Consider the following 20,030-nt stretch of genomic DNA (forward strand, 5'->3'; position numbering starts at 1 on the left):
TGTCCTGTCATTGTTTGCTACTGAGAAGAGCCTGGCTTCATCCTCATGGTACTCACTCTTTATATATTTATAAACATTAATAAGGTCACCCCTCTGTCTCCTCCAAGCTAAAGAGACCCAGCTCCCTCAGCCTTTCTTCATAAGGGAGGTGCTCCACTCCCTTCATCATCTTTGTTGCCCTACGCTGGACCCTCTCCACCAGTTCCCTGTCCTTCTTGAACTGAAGGGCCCAGAACTGGACACAATATTCCAGATGTGGTCTCACCAGGGCAGAGTAGAGGGGAAGGAGAACCTCTCTCGACCTACTAACCATCTCCCTTCTAATAGACCGCAGGATGCCATTGGCCTTTCTGGTCACAAGAGCACGGTGCTGGCTCACGGTCATCCTGTTGTCCACCAGGACCCCCAGGTCCCTTTCCCCTGCACTGCTCTCTAATATGTAATTTCCCAACCTAAACTGGAACCTGGCGTTGTTCCTGCCCAGATGCAGGACTCTACACTTGCCCTTGTTAAATTTAATCAGGTTATTCCCCGCCCAACTCTCCAGCCTGTCCAGGTCCCGCTGGATGGCAGCACAGCCTTCTGGTGTGTCAGCCACTCCTCCCAGCTTAGTGTCATCAGCAAACTTGCTGATAGTACACTCAATTCCCTCGTCCAAATCGTTAATGAATATATCAAATAATATTGGCCCCAGTACTGACCCCTGAGGCACTCCACTAGATACTGGCCTCCAACTAGACTCCACACCATAGATCACCACTCTCTGGCTTCTCTCCTTAAGCCAGTTTGCAACCCACCTCACTACTCTATTGTCTAGACCACACCTCCTCAATTTAGCTGTGAGGATGCTGTGAGAGACTGAGTCAAAGGCTCTACTGAAGTCAAGGTAGACCACATCCACCGCTCTGCCATCATCCATCCATCTTGTTACATTCTCATAAAAGCCTATGAGGTTAGTCAAGCATGACTTACCCTTGGTAAAGCCATGCTGACTGCTCCTAATGACCCTCTTATCCCTGATATGCCTTGAGATGACACCAAGGATAAGCTGTTCCATTACTTTCCCAGGGACAGAGGTGAGGCTGACTGGTCTATAATTACCCGGGTCCTCCTTCTTGCCCTTTTTGAAGACTGGAGTGACATTTGCTTTCCTCCAGTCCTCGGGCACCTCTCCCGTTTCCCAAGACTTGGCAAAAATGATGGAGATCGGTCCAGCAATGACTTCAGCCAGCTCCCTCAGTACCCGCGGATGCATCCCATCTGGACCCATGGATTTATGGATGTCCAGACTATTTAATTGCTCCCTAAGACTATTTAACTGCTCCCTAAATGCTATCAGTGTTCCTGATGTCTAGGACTATCTGCAAATTGAAGCAAAGAAAAATAGGGGAAAAATAATTCTTTTGGTTTGGGGTTTTGTTAGGGAATAGGTCACCTTAGCTTATCTAATTATTTGGCATACTACTGCTTCTTCTAGAACTTGGTTAGAAACTGCTCATATAGAATTCGCTTAGCATAAGTAAGTTTGCTCAGGATAACTTTTGCAGGCTATGAACCTTTGAACTTTCTGCTTCATTAAGTAAAAAAGTCTTCAGAGTCTTCAGGCTAGAACGTATGGGGAGTTGCATCCCTCGAGATATGTAAAGAAACAGAATGGTGTCTGACAGAAGAATGTTTTGGCTGTTGCCAAGAAATTATTTTCTCCAGCTGCAGGTGCAAAATAATAACTGAAGGTCAGAGTTTTAATTGACAGTCCACCTGATGAAAATTAAGAGATCCAATAAAGAATGGGAGGACCCCAAACTCAAATTTTGCAATTGGTCCAGAGTGACATGCAAGGGGTGGGGGCTTGGATTGTGGGGGTGTCATTGTCCAAGTTTTTTCCTGCTGAGGGTCTGTCTTCAGGAGTTACCCAGCTCGAGCTGCTCTGTGTTGTACCTTGCAAACAAAGTATTTATTTTAGAAGAATTTCTGGAATTCATGCCTATGTCTTTGCTACAGGAAACCTACGGAAAAGAAACTTCCTTAACAGATTTATCAATTTGTGGTATATTAAATGATCAAAATATTTTTTGCTGTTGTTTCCTGATTTTTTGTTTGTTTCTTTATTACACTGTAAATTGCTTAACATAAAGATATTTAGAAGGTGTTTCCAATCGCTGTCTCAGTTTTACATTCCCTCACATTTCCTCTCCAAACTTAGTATGTCACTAGTTAAATATAATCTATTCATATTGTTCTCCTATTGAATGCATTCAAATTCTACTCTATTGCTCCTAGAAAGCTGATCCCGAATAGGATGCATCATTGCTTTTTCAATGTCTGTAAAGTCAGCTGCAAGTATTTTTTAATGTCCTCATATTTTCAGTCTCTTATCTCTAATTTCCCTGTCATTAGCAGACGTGATTATCAAATCTCACAGGTTTACTGATAGACATTCTGTACCAGTAAAAGCTTCTACTTTTGAGATTGATACTATGTTTTGTTCAGTACTCATTACATAAGCACAAGCTCTCAATTTTTATCACATGCTTGTAATTTTTTAGAATTTCTCTAGCTACTTCCATGGATTAGATAGAAACTACTAGTATGGATTTCAAGAACAGCACTAGGGGTTCAGTATATGAGAAGAGCATTTGGGTCAGTTCTACCATGTTGTGTAACCTCAGCTGTTGTTAAAAACCTTTTTGACAGTTGATGCCATGTTCTCTAGCAAAACACACACATATTATTTTTTCTCTCCCAAAAGGGTGATCACGTTGGCTGCATGCCATCCTTCAGAAAATCAACTCGCTCTAACATGTGTGTCCTTGTTCTGTGCTGCTTGAAGATGACAAGGATGGGAGTGATGAGCAACAGACCTGGGCTCCTCTGAGTAGAAGGGTACCTTTTTGTTTCCTTTCCAGGGCACACAGCAAATGCAGCCTACACTGTAATTTAGAAAGTAATCACTCCACATCCCTTACTTCATCATCAACAGCCATAGAGGAGTCTTAACTAATGCTCACAGGAATCAATGTATCGGTCCTACAGTATGTAAAATCTGCTTCCATTTTGTCAGACCCAGACAGCAATCCCGATGCTGCCAGGCTGGGCGTTCAGACAGCTCTGTCTGCTAACACTACACTTTCTGGTCCCTTTCACCCTAAGGCTAAGTAGGACTCCACATTTATTCCACACGCATAATAATAATGGTATGATTCAGAACACAATCAAACATTTGAAATGGATCTGTCACAAATGTCAGTAGAAGCCTGGATCTGCAAAGCTTTTGTAGCACGTACCTGTGACAACTCCAGCTAAATATAAAATAGAAATATACTTCGACAGTTGAGTCATCTTACACAAATACTCTAACTCCTTGAAACACTGTATGTCCACATTTATCCTTCTGCCTTTGGATCACACTGGTAAATTGACAGTAATCAGCAACTAGCTGTGAAGCTTTCAAAGTCCCTACACACAAGTAGGGAGTTCTACAACAGTCAGTAATCAAGATTCACATTTTTTGTTCCTGTAAATGTGCCAGTGCACATCTTTATAGATGTTGCTAATGATAAGCAATGGTTTTGAATGCATTTGTGGAAGAGGTTGCCCTAGATCATTCTTCCAGTAGATCTTTCTGGAGAGGCTGTGTGCATGCTGCAGATGTACTTCTTAAAGTACAGACAGCCAAGACCTGGAGAAATACAAAGATGTACCAGGTGTAAATCTTACTGCCACTGATGTACACTCTAAAAAACGTTACTGAAGCAGAGAAAGTAGTATGATACTCAACACTATCCACAGAAATATATTTTATTTCTCTTACGTATAGTCTAGTTTCTTCACACATAGACTTCACATACATTCTGAAAAAGTTAGCAGTACATGGAAAATTCCAGAAAAAGGGTAGTTTTCCGTATCACTTTTTCAACTAGATCAGGACGCGGTCATGCAAGAGCACTGAGATTTCAGTACAGAGTAATTCACAAAAATGTTGATTTTTTTTTTTTTTTCAAACAGTGCAAAACACTCTTTGCCATCAAAACAGAGTTGGCAAATCCCGTGTAAAAATGAATTTCCAAGCCCGACATAGAAGGAGATAAAAGAACAAGAGTTAAAGGAAAATTAAATGAAAAAGCATTTCCTTTAGAGAGTTACAGGATGAAAACTTCAAAAATAATTTGTTCGCTAAGTAAACGAAAATAAGTAGTTGATGCTCTCGATGAAAGTGGTGCTTGGTTGACCTTGCTTCAGGGTATGTTTGGTATTTAAAGCTGGACTTTTTTGTTGTGAAAAGTGCTTCCTGCCAAGGAGGATTCTACTATCTTTTTAAATATCACTGAACAGCCTCGGAAGCTTTTTTTTGCTACTGTGAATGACCAACATTTATAGTTAAAAGGGGAGGGGAGTGAGTTTTAGTTTTAAATCATGTTAATCTAAAATATTGGATTGTCCAGACTGATACTTGACAGAACCTCCTTTTTACCATAGCCACAATTACTATTGAGAGGATCAACACAGAAATTGGTGTATTTTCCCTTAGAGTTGGACTTTCTCATATTAATGAGAAAAAAACTATAAGATAGGTCCTACCTCTGCAATATCCAGAGATGTGTCTTCACACAAAAATTGTGCACAGCTGTTAGGTACTTTTTAAGCTAATGCTGCAATGACTGTTCTAAAAATTAGAAATCTCTTCCTTCTATGAGTTCAGATGTAGTCTTTGAAAAATACTAGAATAAAATACATAAGAATCTAGGATTATCGATCAGCTTGTGTTTTGATTTTGAAAATAAATTTATTTATCTACGCTAAGTATCTATCATATTCTACTGTATGTATGACCAATGATGCAAATACATTAGAATGATCTCACATACATTTCCAAAAAGGGAAGGGGGGGGAAGTATTTAAAAACCCAGGAATTTTGACTTGATCATTTTCTCATTTAACTCACATTTATTCAGTTAAATCAGTCCATTCAGTGAACACAAGAATATAAACACCTATGCTACATACATCCACTGATTATGCTGTTTATTTCCAACAGATGCAAAAATTTATTCTTGGCATAGTCTTGAAATGATAATTTGAAAGAAAATAAGTGACTCTGTGCTGAATATTTTCTTGAACTGAATTGGAAATTCCCTGATGCATCTTCTTTCAACAATTAGGAAAAAAGATGCATTTTTACAGATAATTCCAAACAGTCTACTTTGGCTCATATGTTAGTACTGAGCTGCAAAAAGCAGTATACAGTGCTTGTGATATTTGACATGAAAAGTATAGTAGCAATAGTAATTGAATTAGTTTACTTATCCTAGATGTGAGATAAAATGAAATTAACACCATGGATACTCTTACTCTGCATCTGAGAGTAGGCTAGGGAAGTAAAATACACCACCTGTGTATCATCTAAACTAAATCATGGAGAAAATGCAACACAATTAAAACAGATACTTATTTCCAAATGAGTTTATAAGAATAAAATTAATTTTTTTAAAAAAAGTCTTTCCTACTTTTAAATATATGTGTTCTTTTTAGCACAAATCTGCATGTTTGGCAGGATACGTGCTTTCTCACTCTAAGCCTCGTGTTTCATAGCTGTGCTGGTTTTACTGAAAATGAGTTAATTTTCTTCATGCAGTTAGAAACCCTTTCTTTTCATAGCTAGCATAGTCTTTATTTGACCTTAGTTTGAGAACAACAGATAACACCTCAGAACAGAGTTAATGCTTCAAATTGTTCTGGTCTGAGAGCCAAGGACATTCTGAGCACTCTGCCCACAGGTGTGAGGCAGTGAGGAAGGGGAGCATGGATGAGGCAGAGCTTGACTGACATCCAGACTGATCCATAAGAGTATTCCATCCCATTAGCACCATGCTTCATATTTAAAAAGAGTCAGGATCTTCTGGTCTTTCTTTTGTTTCTTGTCTTTCTTCATTCTTTTTGTCAGAGATGGGAGAGTTCTGTTTGGGGCGTTCAGTTTGTCCTTTTTACCATCCTACTGTTTTTCAGAGGTCTCTGGGCCTTTCTGCCTCTTTTCCCCTTTTCTCTCTCTGGGATCAGCTGTTGGGACCGAGTGCTGCTTCCTGGGACTGGCTGCTAGGTGTGGACAGAGTTCTTGAGGAATTGCCTTAAGTATCTTTTATTTTATATTCTATTTTATTTGTATATATATATATATATACATTCGGTAGTAGTGTATTAGTATTTTGTTATTTTATTAGACTGTCTTTATCTCAACCCAGGTTTTTCCCTTTCTTTTCAATTCTCTCCCGTTTTGGGGTGGGGAGGTAAGTGAGTTACTGGCTCTCATGGTTGTATTGCTAGCTCGGGTTAAACCACAAAAATAGCTTATTTTGGATAGCAAGCAGAAGCCAAAGTACATTTTCATGTATTTAAACAACATGCACTATAGGTATGTGAGCAAAACTAGCAGGATAATGAAACAATGCTTTTTCTTTTAGCCGTCTCTCTCTTCACATCACTTTAATTATTGTTATAACTCACTTTCAGAGACTTATAAGAAATAATATTATGCAACATAGATAACAGTATTTAATGAGATGATTTAAGATTCAATTTGGAGTTAGATTTCAACTAACGTAAAACAAGTGGAAGCTTGTATGTGTCAAAGAGAAGAGTGGGAGAAAATGCAGAGAAGGTTATTTACTTTGCTTTTCTTGACTGGCTATAAAAGGAAAGGAAAAAGCACCTCCCCAGCTCTGTTACATACAGACTTTGATTTTCCTTCTGACTTCTCCCCTCCCTGAGTCCCTGACAGAAGCGAAAGTTACAGCCAGTGCTAATTTAGGTAACATCTAAAGCCTTGCCTGACAAGGTAAATTCAAATTATGAAGCAATCCCCTCACACAGAAAGACCTCGTTAGTTAGATTGGTGGTGGATTGGCTCTGTGTGACAGCTTGTTTGCTAAAGGTGAGCTATCTGCATTTCCAATGCAGGCAAGCCATATCATCATTTAAAGAAAAAATAAAGATGTCATTTCTCTTATTTGTCACAGAGTTCATGTAAAGTTCCATCTCAGTTTTCTTCATTGATGACTTCTTAGGGAAATAGCAGTAACTGTGTACCTTTGAGTGAGACACCTAATTTTGTTATGGATGAACATAGTGTTGTGACAAAACAGTAGCACAGCTGTCATAACAGCTGTCACACATTAATCATGACAGTGACAAATAGCATAATTATTTTATCTGGAATGTCTGGCATGCATACTCAGTATGCACCACTGCAGTGTAAGCATATCAAGCATGGTTTAATTAAAAGACATCAATACAGGTTAGTTAGATGTGGTCTTGGAGACACTGATACAAAATGAAAATAAAGTTATTTATTGGTTCCTTTTTAGGGACACTCAAAGACCAGTTACTTAGTTGACAAGGTAATTTGAATCTCTTTTCCTAATCAGTCCCTTTGATGCCAGTTCTACATGATGAATTGAGCAACCAGCATGCGTATGTTTCTGACCAAAGACCTCAGCTATGTACCATGTTTAACAGCCACCCTTTCTTCCAAGATTGCTTAAATATTCACATCTGTCCCCCAGCCTTTGATTGCACAAAATATAGCAAAATAACAAGCTTCATTGTGTGCTACTGTGTAAATCTTTTCTTTCCCACAGACTTTCCAATGGAGGTAGACAAGTGAAGCTTGTGTCACAACATGTGCTTTGGGTTCTGCAATTGCACCTGCCAAGGCTTAGGTATTACGTGGCAAGAGCCCATTATAAAGATAACTAGCATTGAAAAACACAAATTTGTCCCAGGCTCTAATTTCAAACAACCCAAAGAATTGAGAGGGAAGTTTTTGTTTCAGGATCCTATCCAGTTCAAAGTTTCTTTACTTTAGTATCAATCTCTGGGTCCACATGTGTATGCAAGTTTGCAGCTGTTCTGGTTGGGGTTTTCCGAAGATAAAATACACCCGCGAAATACTGTTGCCAAGGCTCACTTCACACAGCAAATTCCACTGGTAATTACCAACTCACAGTATTTTTACTTTTTGCTCCAGATTTGTTAAGCTCTGCAACTCATTGAATTCACTTATTGAATTTCTAGGGGCAGTTCATGAATTGTGCTGAAGCCGACTCAATGAAATATTAATGAATTCATTTCCATAGACATGGATTCATTATCTCACTGGACAGCATCAGAAAACACAGTCCTGCAGGCAATATCCTTCCACCTGCCTGCCATAGGATTTAATTTTATTATTCAATTTTTAAAGACCATACTCAGACTTCTTGATAAGTGTACACCAGCAGATTTTCAATCTCTTACTCCAAGACAAAATTAAAGGGGAAACATTGTAATATTATTTAGCTGAACCTCAGTAATCCATCAAATGTGATTTCCTATTAACTGGCAAAGCAAGACTGCCAGTGATGTGTTATGGATCATAAGAAGCAAAGATTTTTCAAATGCAAGAAATTATTTCAAAATATGAAAGTTTTTTTTTTTTGTCATTAAGAGCTATAAAGGGAAAAATAGCAAAATATGTTAGTAATTAGTTTCTAGGGGTAGAAAATGTACATTAATGAATCCAGGATTTAATGGCTGGATTTAAGATTTTTACACATCTGTAGAGGAACTGTGTGGAGCTGTGGTCTCCAGAAATGCACGTAACATGCTGAAACCATTTCAGCCATATATACGGCCATATATATTTTTAAGACACGCCATGGTTACCCTATAACGGCTTGCATAATCACTCATCTGTTCTTTACTAAGCACACATCTACCGAACAAACTGCTTGCATTTGATTATTCTCTCACGTGCTTCAGGCTTGTGAGCAAAATTGTTGCACAGGCTTCCTTTAGGTTAACCATGGAGAAAAGATGAATGGCTCACCTTCTTTGGCACCCTGGATTTGGTGGATTAGTACATGATGTTCTGCCAGGCTCAAAAAGCAGAAACTTCACTGTCAAGATAAACTGCTTTCATTAAGTTTAGGTTCAGTGGAGTTAAACGTTTGACTCCTATCTAAATTCCATGCACAGCCTTAATTTTTAGGGTATTCTTTTGCATAAAGAATTCCAAGCTATAAGATGAAATTCCAAATCTTTCCTTACTTGCCTAATGTAAGAGAGTTAATGAGGGAAGTCTTCATTCTTCCTCTATTTGTGTTCCCCAGATACCTCACAAATGTACTCTCTTTCCCTAACAACGGTAAGCAGCAGGCTTTTGGCGTGAAAATTAGGAGTTGCCAACTGTATTTATCAGTTTGACTAAGAGGTATATTATTTATTTTCCCTGTTGCAGTGCTGATGTGGCAGCACTGATATTGAGCAGCTGGACAGATTGCACCCTGGAGCCACATCTGCAGCTGTATAGATCAACACCACTTTCATTGCCTTAGTGCTGGATAAGTTTATCTTCTGTGAGCTAGATTTACTGCCTACTCCATGAATTGTTAAGGGTTTTTTCTTCCCCTCCTCCAATTTGATTTTCAAAGTGTGTTTGTGTAATTGGTACTGATTGTTAACAGCCGATTAGTTAAGAATTTACTTACTTTTTCATAATGACTAGGGATTTCTAGTTGGGTTTGCAAAGATGAATGAAGAATGGTGAAAAGAATAAACAGCAGTTGCTCAGTGAAACTGGGAAATGGCAGTAAAGGACTGCAAGCTATAAAACAACAAGAAATACACAAACACATGGACCAAAGCTGCTTCAGTCATTTCTTAGTATTCAAGCTGACCAGGCAGTAATTACTCACATTAGACTTTCTGCCCTGAGAAAGTAAAATCCTAAAATATTTGCTTTCCATAAAGAACAACAAAAACGCCAATAACAATCATAACCTAGTAGCTTTTTCTAATAATTTATTTAAGGAACAACTTTATATAAACCCACATACCCATATTGTATTATCAAGTTTCTATCCAGATAGATGTCATACAAGCAAGGCAGAATTCAACTGTTTGAACTAGTTCCTAGGGTTAGTAACGGTTGGAAGATCCTAGGTTTTCTTCTCCTCCAGGTATTGCAGTAACTTCTGGAGCAAGTTCCTCATCTTCCTTGTGACCCAGAAAGCAAGTAGGTCTCAACCAGAAAGGCAGCTCAAAGTACCACTGGAAAAAATAGATTTCTTTTTTGAAGCCTCCTAACTCAGACCCAGCTATATTCCACAGACAGGGCATTGAACTGACTTAGTACAGCTTGCATGTGCTCAGTTTGGTTTTGGAACACTTTTTTCCCCATTTGTCTTGTTGGTGTCAGTAGACTGGAAATATAGCAGAATTGAAGGACTCTTCTTCCATTTTTTCATTTCACTTCTTACAAGATGGAAAAAGTTATATCACTTTCTGGCTTTCAGGAAGGCTATAAAATAAAATATCAGAAAATCAGGAATTCTCAAGTTATTTGAGGTCAGTTAAACTCAGGAAATAAAAGCAGTGTTTATACATATGCCAGGTGGGTCTGGTTTTCACCTCTATTGGCAGACCGAAAAACTTGATGTAATTCTTATATTTTTGATGTAAATTTCCAAAATCATCTGATGTCAAGCAATATTTCTCCAAATGTAGATTATGTTTGTACCTAGTTAACAGCACGTATCTTTAATTCTTCCAGTCTTCAACCCCAGCAAATGTTATTGTGAACCTAAATTGGAAGTCATGGGTCCCATGCCTCACCATTTAAGGTAACTATATAGCAGCACAGTTCATAATTAGCATGCTCTCTGCATTTCTACAAGATCAGATCTCCACTGCAACATGTTTGCCCAAAGGACAACTCTGAGAAAAACTTGACTGTGCTTAACCAATCTCATAGCTTTTTATGAGGACATAACCAGGTGGACAGATGATAGCACAGCAGTGGATGTGGTCTATCTTGATTTCAGTAAAGTATTTGACACAGTCTCCCATAGCATCCTCGTTGCTAAACTGAAGAAGTGTGAACTGGATGATCAGGTGGACTGTGAACTGGCTGAAGGAAAGAAGCCAGAGAGTTGTGGCCAATGGGACGGAGTCTAGCTGGCGGCCTGTATCTAGTGGAGTGCCTCAAGGGTCAGTACTGGGACCAGTATTATTCAATATATTCATCAATGACTTGGATAAGGGAATAGAGTGCACTGTCAGCAAGTTTGCTGATGACACCAAGCTGGGAGGAGTGGCTGACACGCCAGAAGGCTGTGCTGCCATCCAGCGGGACCTGGACAGGCTGGAGAGTTGGGTGGGGAGAAATTTAATGAAATATAACAAGGGCAAGTGTAGAGTCCTGCATCTGGGCAGGAACAACCCCAGGTTCCAGTGTAAGTTGGGGAACAACCTGTTAGAGAGCAGCATAGGGGAAAGGGACCTGGGGGTCCTGGTGGACAGCAGGATGACCATGAGCCAGTACTGTGCCCTTGTGGCCAGGAAGGCCAATGGCATCCTGGAGTGTGTTAGAAGGGAGGTGGTTAGTAGGTCGAGAGAGGTTCTCCTTCCCCTCTATTCTGCCCTGGTGAGACCACATCTGGAATATTGTGTCCAGTTCTGGGCCCTTCAGTTCAAGAAGGACAGGGAACTGGTGGAGAGAGTCCAGCGCAAAGTCACAAAGATGATTAAGGGAGTGGAGCATCTCCCTTATGAGGAAAGGCTGAAGGAGCTGGGTCTCTTTAGCTTGGAGGAGACTGAGGGGTGATCTCATTAATGTTTACAAATATGTAAAGCGTGAGTGTCATGAGGATGGAGCCAGGCTCTTCTTGGTCACATCCAATGACAGGACAAGTGGCAATGGGTATAAACTGGAACACAAGAGGTTCCACTTATATATGAGAAGAAACTTCTCAGTGAGGGTGACAGAAGACTGGAACAGGCTGCCCAGGGAGACTGTGGAGTCTCCTTCTCTGGAGACACTTAAAACCCACTTGGACGCCTTCCTGTGTAACCTCATCTAGGTGTTCCTGCTCCGGCAGGGGGATTGGACTAGATGATATTTCAAGGTCCCTTCCAAACCCTAACATTCTGTGATTCTGTGATTCTGTGTGCTGTAATGGAGTCAGAAACCAGAAGCATTTTTAAAAGGAATGGAAAGAATCAGAGTAGAATTTGATGTGTGGTGAATACATACAAAACTTTTCATCACTTGGTGTAGGCTTAGATGAAGAGTGTTGGTCAGAATTCCAGTGGGAATAGTAGTTTCAAAACAGAGCTCAGAAGGCAAAGAGGCAGAAGAGATAAGTCGCTCTGCAGGCTTAAATAACCAACTAGTTAACAATGTGGAAGGTCCCTTCTTTCCTTCTCTATAATTTCTAAATATTCTAATAGCTCAGTTTCATCAGTTCTTTAAAAAAAGATGCTATTTTTCCAAATGACCATTTGCAGCAGGTTAAGAGTTGGGCTTTTTTATTTCATGTTTGTAACTGTGGTTCTATCTCAATCTTTTTATGGACGCCCTTAATTAATTTGTTAAAACAAAATTCAACAATATTTTCTGGCAACAAAATGGACATAGCTCTTTAAGCATCTTTGTATTCAGTGATGGTATATTTTCATCATGGCTGGAATATATCACATCTTTCCAACATTGGAATTGAGCACTGTAAACTCCCAAATTAAAGCACTGCTGTGTTTTCATACTGCAGCACCCAGTTAAGTTTAGCCTAGTACATAAAAATACAGCATGAATTATCCAACTGATTTTTATTCATGAATACAATACCGAAAATATTGCTAATGGAATGGACATCAGGATACCTAGAGACCTTAGGAAGAGGTTACCACTTTAAGTATCACATCAATCATTATGAATAACTGTTGTGTTCTGTGTAAAATTACTAATTTTAATTCATACAATATTAATAAATATTTCAAATGTATATACAGAGAGATATCTCTGTAAGAAGAAAACCTTAAGCTTGACCTATTCTCACTCCCGTGAAGGATGCTAGTTTTAATGCCATGGGTGTACATGTATGCTTTTGTTACACTTCAAACAGCACAGAAGGACTGGGCAACAGCAGGCTCTTGAGACAGTCACATTTTTAAAATCCTCTACTTAGCTTCATCAACCCTTACAGTTGGCAGACTGTGGCCATATGGATCTGCAGACATGATTTCCTGTTCAGCCTTCATATCACCATGCACATTGTGGGGTGACATGACAGATGTATGTCATGTGCAGGCCTCCATATCCTCACTGAGATTTCTACCACCTGGGCTCATCTTCAAGAGCTACAGCAAAAAAATCTACAACTTTTTAGGACAACCGTTTATTAAGATGGTCTTTGGACCGTAGGTTTTGCTTTTCTGAGAAGCAGAGCAGCTACTTTTAAGCAGATATTCTCCAGCATCTTGTCCACTGTCTAGCTACCTTTCCTCTCTGATCATGTTACAGAGGACACTATGTGAACTCGCAATTGTCTCTAAATATGACAAAGAAGGTAAACATAAAGAGACTAATTTTTTTATTGTGTATTTATATCTAGGATAGAAATATTACAAAGCCTACCTGCAGCAGGGTATAATTCTGTTAGAATTATGAGAAAGGGAGGGAGGGAGGAAGGAAGGCAGGAAGGCAGGAAGGAAGGGAGGAAGAGAGGAAGGAAGGGAGGAAGGAAGAGAGGGAGGAAGAGAGGGAGGAAAGGAGGGAGGAAGGGAGGAGGGAAGGAAGGAGGGAAGGGAGGGAGGGAGGGAGGGAGGGAGGGAGGGAGGAAGGAAGGGAGGAAGGAAGGAAGGAAGGAAGGAAGGAAGGAAGGAAGGAAGGAAGGAAGGAAGGAAGGGGAAAGCAACAGCACTGACATTACCGTATTGGTGGTAGTAGAGTTCCTCTAAAGACAATATTTACCTGATTTGACCTGAATGACTCCTGTAGACTGTTTAGCTCATTATTGCACAGCAAAAAGACTGGGGAGTCTTAGAAAGAGTGAACCTTTTAATTTCACCCCAGAGGAATACGGATCATAATTTGAATGTTTCAGGGAAAAGGAAGATAAATTCTTGACAGCTGTTTTGTAATCCATGCTTTCTTATCTTGTCATTAGATCTTTTAAATACAGGCCCAGTCAACTCATTAGTTTTTTTAGAAAAATTCTTCAAAACTGTGTTAAAGATGTATTTGTATTTTTTTAGACGAGTTCTTCAAATACTCTCCTGAAAGTACAAATGCAATTCTAGAAATGCTTACATATGTTTAATTAATAACTCACAGACAACTGAATTGGGGTTAAGCATATACAGGCCAGAGAGTTCTGGCATGGCTTCTTTTTGGATCGGTGGTGTTGTTGTTGGGCATTTTGTTCAGTTTTTGTTTGTTCATTTGTGTTTGGTTGATTGGTTTCTTAGGTATAAGGCAACATCAGTATGCCCGAATACTTCCAAACTTAAGCAGCTGTGTGTTCCTCACTTTTGTAGAACACTCCCTCTCTCACTTAGAGTTTTGCTAGCTCAGGAATTTCTGTTTTGGTGTTGTTTGGGTGCTGCAGTCATGCTCTTACAGTTATCATCCAAAGAAGCAACAAGCACTCTGAGTACGAAGTTGCATTCTAGTCTGTAGGACTGAGGCTTTTAGGTGCTTTGAAAATTTAGTCTATTATCTTCTTTTTTATCAGTTCAGCTTAATGCATACATGAATACATCACTAATGCACTATGAATAATAAGCAAATACTATGTTACTATTAGTCATTATTATAGAGAAAGAGGAGAGATTTGGGAATAAGTTTTAAACTTTGGGCAGTTCTGAGACAATCACCCATGTATATATTTACATACCATATAAAATGTATTACAACTCTAATCTCATTGTTGCACTAATTATCCAGGTGTCATGACCACATCTTGACTGTTCTCTGTTCTATGATGACTGACATAAGCTTCAACTACTCTCTGGCTTAAACCCTAGGTACATGGCCTAAATGTGCACACTCCTATGACATTATAATAGATGTGCTTTCTCATCTTGGTACTTAATTGTTATTGCAAACCATATTTAATAATAATGTGATAATAATCCGATGATTCACTCACAATAGCATCCTTGACATAATAGCCATTTACAGTTCAGTACTGAATCTGCTACCATAAGGGCATACAACTGCAGCAAATAGAATGAAATATTTTCAGCAGAACACTTCACTGATCTCCAAATTATTTCCAAATTTACTTCATTTTAGAAAAAAAAAAAAATTTTTACTTTGTAGAATAAGATCATGCCTGCGAGTTAAGCTTTGAGTGACTAATGAAGCTTACTCTTTGTAAGATCTATCCCATAGCAAAGCCAGAGTTTTTTCTAGAAAATTTATTTCTAGAAAATATGTCAGAAGAGATCAGATCCCATCTGTATACATATGTGTAGTAGGTAGTATGCACCTGTAGTATTATATTGGTTTACAATTTATTCTGAAATTTTTGCTTTTTTTTTCATTAAAAATGCAAATATCTGTAGTACTCTTAAAACAATTGTTCTAGTAAAAAAAAATCCCTCAAGCTACTCTAATTAAAACTATGTCAATGTCTACCTGATGTTCACACTGTGCTGGAAAGGGAATATGTGTTACAGAAGTGATAAGGTTGACATTGGAGAAACTGAGTTAGAATTTCCATACACCCCTAAATCAAATCCCAAAATTGTGCATGCAGTGAAAAAGCTAGTTTGATATCTATGCCCACAGCAGAGAAAGAAGGAGAGGGTGGATGAAGTACAAATGGAGAACACCTTTGGAAGACCTGCTAAATTTGAAACATGTGGTTTGGCATTCTTCATATTCAACAGCAGAAAGTCAGCCATGGTTCAGATCTAACTGAGAAGCAAACATGCATTCTGTGTAGTGTTACAAGGGAATTTTGGAAAACCAAACATATAGAGAGGGGGGGTTTGTTTATAGCTAAAATAGCCATAACAGATGTCTATAAAAGAGCTGCTTACCTGAACCACCGATGCTAGAATATATCCCACCTTTCTTGGAAAAACATCTAAGTGGCATTCCCCACAGGATTAAGTAATTTAACACCTTCTCTGAAGATGGAACATAATAAGATCTGATCCTGAGAAAGCTCTAGCCACCAAAAACTATACTGAAAATGTCCCAAAACCAAATCCCTTTCCTCAACGTTCAAGTCTAACAAGATGGCTACCAGTCCATATCTGATTGGCTTGGGAGGTTAACCATTGCCCCAGATGAAAACATGGCTGGTGCAGCACAGTTTATGAATCTTCAGGTTAACTACCACAACTTATTTCTCTTCATTTTTCTCCATAACCTTGAAGTCATTAAACAATAGCTTTTAAAAATACCAAGCTATTTCTAGAAATCAGTACTCACTCGTTATGAATCTGGTAACTTATGTTGAAAAATAAAGGCTTTTTAGCTTCTGTGAAAAGTAAATGAAACCTTAGAAACAACCAGAGGGCGGCTGGACCAAGTTCTTTAAATTTCAAGCCCAGGGAGTTTTGAAAGTATTTAGGACAGAAAGTAACCCACACAAAAGTTAGAGCAACTCAGGATTATACAGAGAAATATCTCATGCTAACATTAGTCTTGCAAAAAAACACTAAAGGATGAAATGAGTACATTTTATTGGGGTTTGCTATGGTCAATGTGTTAATAAAAAGTGTCCAGCTCCTACTGCAATTACCTGAAAGGGTGGAGGAATCCACACAGTCTTTTTTTGTATTCACTGCAAAAGGTAACTGAACAGAAGTAACAACCAGGACATCTATTACATATATCTTTAGATGTATAAATGAAGAGTTTGTACCGGGCAGCACTTAATATCCATTAGTGATGATACATTTTTTCAGAAATAATATCTAGTACATTAAAGGAAGAAATTGAAAAGATATGATGAAACCATGAATTCAAAAAAGCCCTGCCAACTAGTTTCAATCTTTTTGAACAAAAGAACCTCTTATGAAAAAAAAAATAATAATAATTGAAAAGAAAAAATAACTGGGAAAAGAAATTGAAAAGGAAATTACTACATGTTACTATAACTGGGACAGATTGTATCACAGGATTATTAGAATTTGGAGGAAAACATTATTATTTTCTAAATTGAATTGGATTATTTATTACGGTTCTAAAAAGTATTGAACATAAGGAAGATTCCAAGCAAATATTAGATTAGACTGGGAAATAATATATATGAGAGAAGTGGCTCTGAGATAAATCTCTATATAAACATTACAAATATTAAATCCTCTTTCATGGAGCCCTGATCTGATAAGAATAGCTTTACATTTTCTAAATACTTAGTCCTGTAGTCTTAGTCACTACCTGTGTAGAAAAATTGTTGGTCACATTCTGACTACAGGAAATCCCAAGTTCAGCAGAGAGTCTACAGGGACAGGATGTGTTTCAATCCAAGTCAGGCCCCATCTGACACTTGATTCAGGCTTCTCAGGGCTCCCATGTGAACAGATTCTCAATATTCTTTGGATCAGAAAATGGGATACAATGGCACCTCCTTTCTAACACTAATTATTTTCTGAGTGTAGACATCACTTTTACAAAGCTAGAAAATTGAACTTATTGAAATGCTGAGTTTAATTGTCCACTGCAGAGGTCAAAACAGTCTTTCCTTAGATATTTTCTTTCTTTAGTACTTTGTAACAAGAATTTAGAAGAAATGCATAAAAAATATTATAACTGCACACTCATGTTGATCCTTAAACATATGTCTGCATCTGAAGGATCATAAATATAGCCATGTGTGAATGTGATTTCAGAGACAGCAATCAAATGTCCAACTTACTTTGCTTCTGGCCCTTGTACTACTCTTTCGCTTAAAGAGGAGTCCAAGTTGATCCTTCTTATGCCTGCTGAACATTTGCCATAAAGATAAGGAATGAGAGATTTTGAAAGCTGAATAAAATCTCTGAATTTTTGATAATAATTAGTAGGTGGATGCTTTACATTTTCAGGATTTTGCATCGCATTTCAACTCTTTACCCAAGTAATTCAGAATCATTTAGAGATTATAAATATTACCATACTCATTTGATGACAGCATTTTTTGCCATGTACTGTATATGTGATTTTGTTATCATTTTTACACCGCGAAAGCTATTTGGTACTTAACAATCACCAGTCAGGTTAAAATTGTCATAACCAGAGGCAGCAGGATCACAGGAATGACATTGCATGCCAGTTAAAAACAAGGAGTCCATGCTACATTTGCTCATTTTGGGACACAAGACCAAGAGTATGGAGTGTTGCCACAAGGAAAGCAGCAAAGTCATAATTGTTTACAAATTCTGCCCCAGTCCTTCCTTGTCATGCTGATAAGAGAGAGCTGGTCATGTGGAAGCAACAGAAGGAATTTTGTTTCAATCATAGCCAAACTACTTTGCACAAATCTTAGTTCTACAGTAAGCCAAGAGCTTCAGGATTTGGGGGTTTTTAGGTTGTGTGGGGTTTTGTTTTATTTTGTTTCATAGAAATACAGTAAGGCTTTAAATTCCATGTTGGAATTATTTCCAGGATTTTTTTGACAGGAAAAAATACAATGGTGGACACATGCTGCTTTTAGGATTTTTAAAATGTGTTCTCCTGAAATTAAAATCTCTCCTAACAAGGCAATTAAAAAACCAAACATGTCTAACTCATAATATTTGTATTAAATTTCAAATCAGTGAAATCACATCGTTCCTCCCCAGGAAGGGCCACTGAACTGTGAGGACAGGGCAGGTTTCCTCAGACATCATTTTCAAGGGTTGTGTTGAAGGACAACAGCCCTAGGTAACCGAGGAGCCCTGAGATTTAAGGGTGAACGAGCAACCACAACAGCACTGCACAAGCTCTTCAGACATTGCTGCTAATTACCAACAATGTATGGCATGAGGCCCTTGCAAGCACGCTCCAATGGCACACTGACAGCCCACTCTGATCTGCAACCTGCCCCTGTCCTCATCAGCGCTCTCAGAACCTGAGCACCTTATTAACATCTGTGAATTAATTTCATTTCTGAGCTAAAAAAACACCTTCTCAATTGTACATACAAGACTGATGCTACTCAGCACATAAGCAGAAGCTCAAATTCATAAACACAACCACTGTTTTGGTCAAATCAGACTCTAAGATTCTGAAGCAAAATGTGCCTACATGCTGAGCACTCACTGGGACCTGTGTCACAGAATCACAGAATCACAGAATGTTGGGGATTGGAAGGGACCTTGAAAGATCATCCAGTCCAAACCCCCTGCCGGAGCAGGAACACCTAGATGAGGATACACAGGAATGTGTCCAGGCGGGTTTTGAATGTCTTCAGAGTAGGAGACTCCACAACGCCCCTGGGCAGCCTGTTCCAGTGCTCTGTTACCCTTACTGAGAAGAAGATTCTTCTCATATTTAAGTGGAATCTCCTGTGTTCCAGTTTGTACCCATTACCTTTTGTCCTGTTGTTGGTTGTCACCGAGAAGAGCCTGGCTCCATCCTCATGACACTCACCCTTTATATATTTATAAACATTAATGAGATTACCCCTCAGTCTCCTCCAAGCTAAAGAGCCCCAGCTCCCTCAGCCTTTCCTTATAAGGGAGATGCTCCACTCCCTTAATCATCTTCGTTGCCCTACGCTGGACTCTCTCCAACAGTTCCCAGTCCTTCTTGAGCTGAGGGGCCCAGAACTGGACACAATATTCCAGGTGTGGTCTCACCAGGGCAGAGTAGAGGAGAAGGAGAACCCCTCTCGATCTACTAACCACCCCCCTTCTAATACACCCTGGGATGCCATTGGCCTTCCTGGCCACAAGGGCACAGTGCTGGCTCATGGTCATCCTGCTGTCCACCAGGACCCCCAGGTCCCTTTCCCCTATACTGCTCTCTAATAGGTCATTCCCCAACTTATACTGGAAGCTGCGGTTGTTCCTACCCAGACGCAATACCCTACACTTTTCCTTGTTATATTTCATTAAAGTTTTCCCTGCCCAACTCTCCAACCTGTCCAGGTCTCGCTGGATGGCAGCACAGCCTTCTGGCATGTCAGCCACTCTTCCCAGCTTAGTGTCATCAGCAAACTTGCTGATAGTATACTCTATTCCCTTATCCAAGTCATTGATGAATATATTGAATAGTACTGGTCCCAGCACCGACC

This window comes from Patagioenas fasciata, chromosome Z (genome assembly GCF_037038585.1).
Source record: "Patagioenas fasciata isolate bPatFas1 chromosome Z, bPatFas1.hap1, whole genome shotgun sequence".
NCBI classification, from domain to species: domain Eukaryota; kingdom Metazoa; phylum Chordata; class Aves; order Columbiformes; family Columbidae; genus Patagioenas; species Patagioenas fasciata.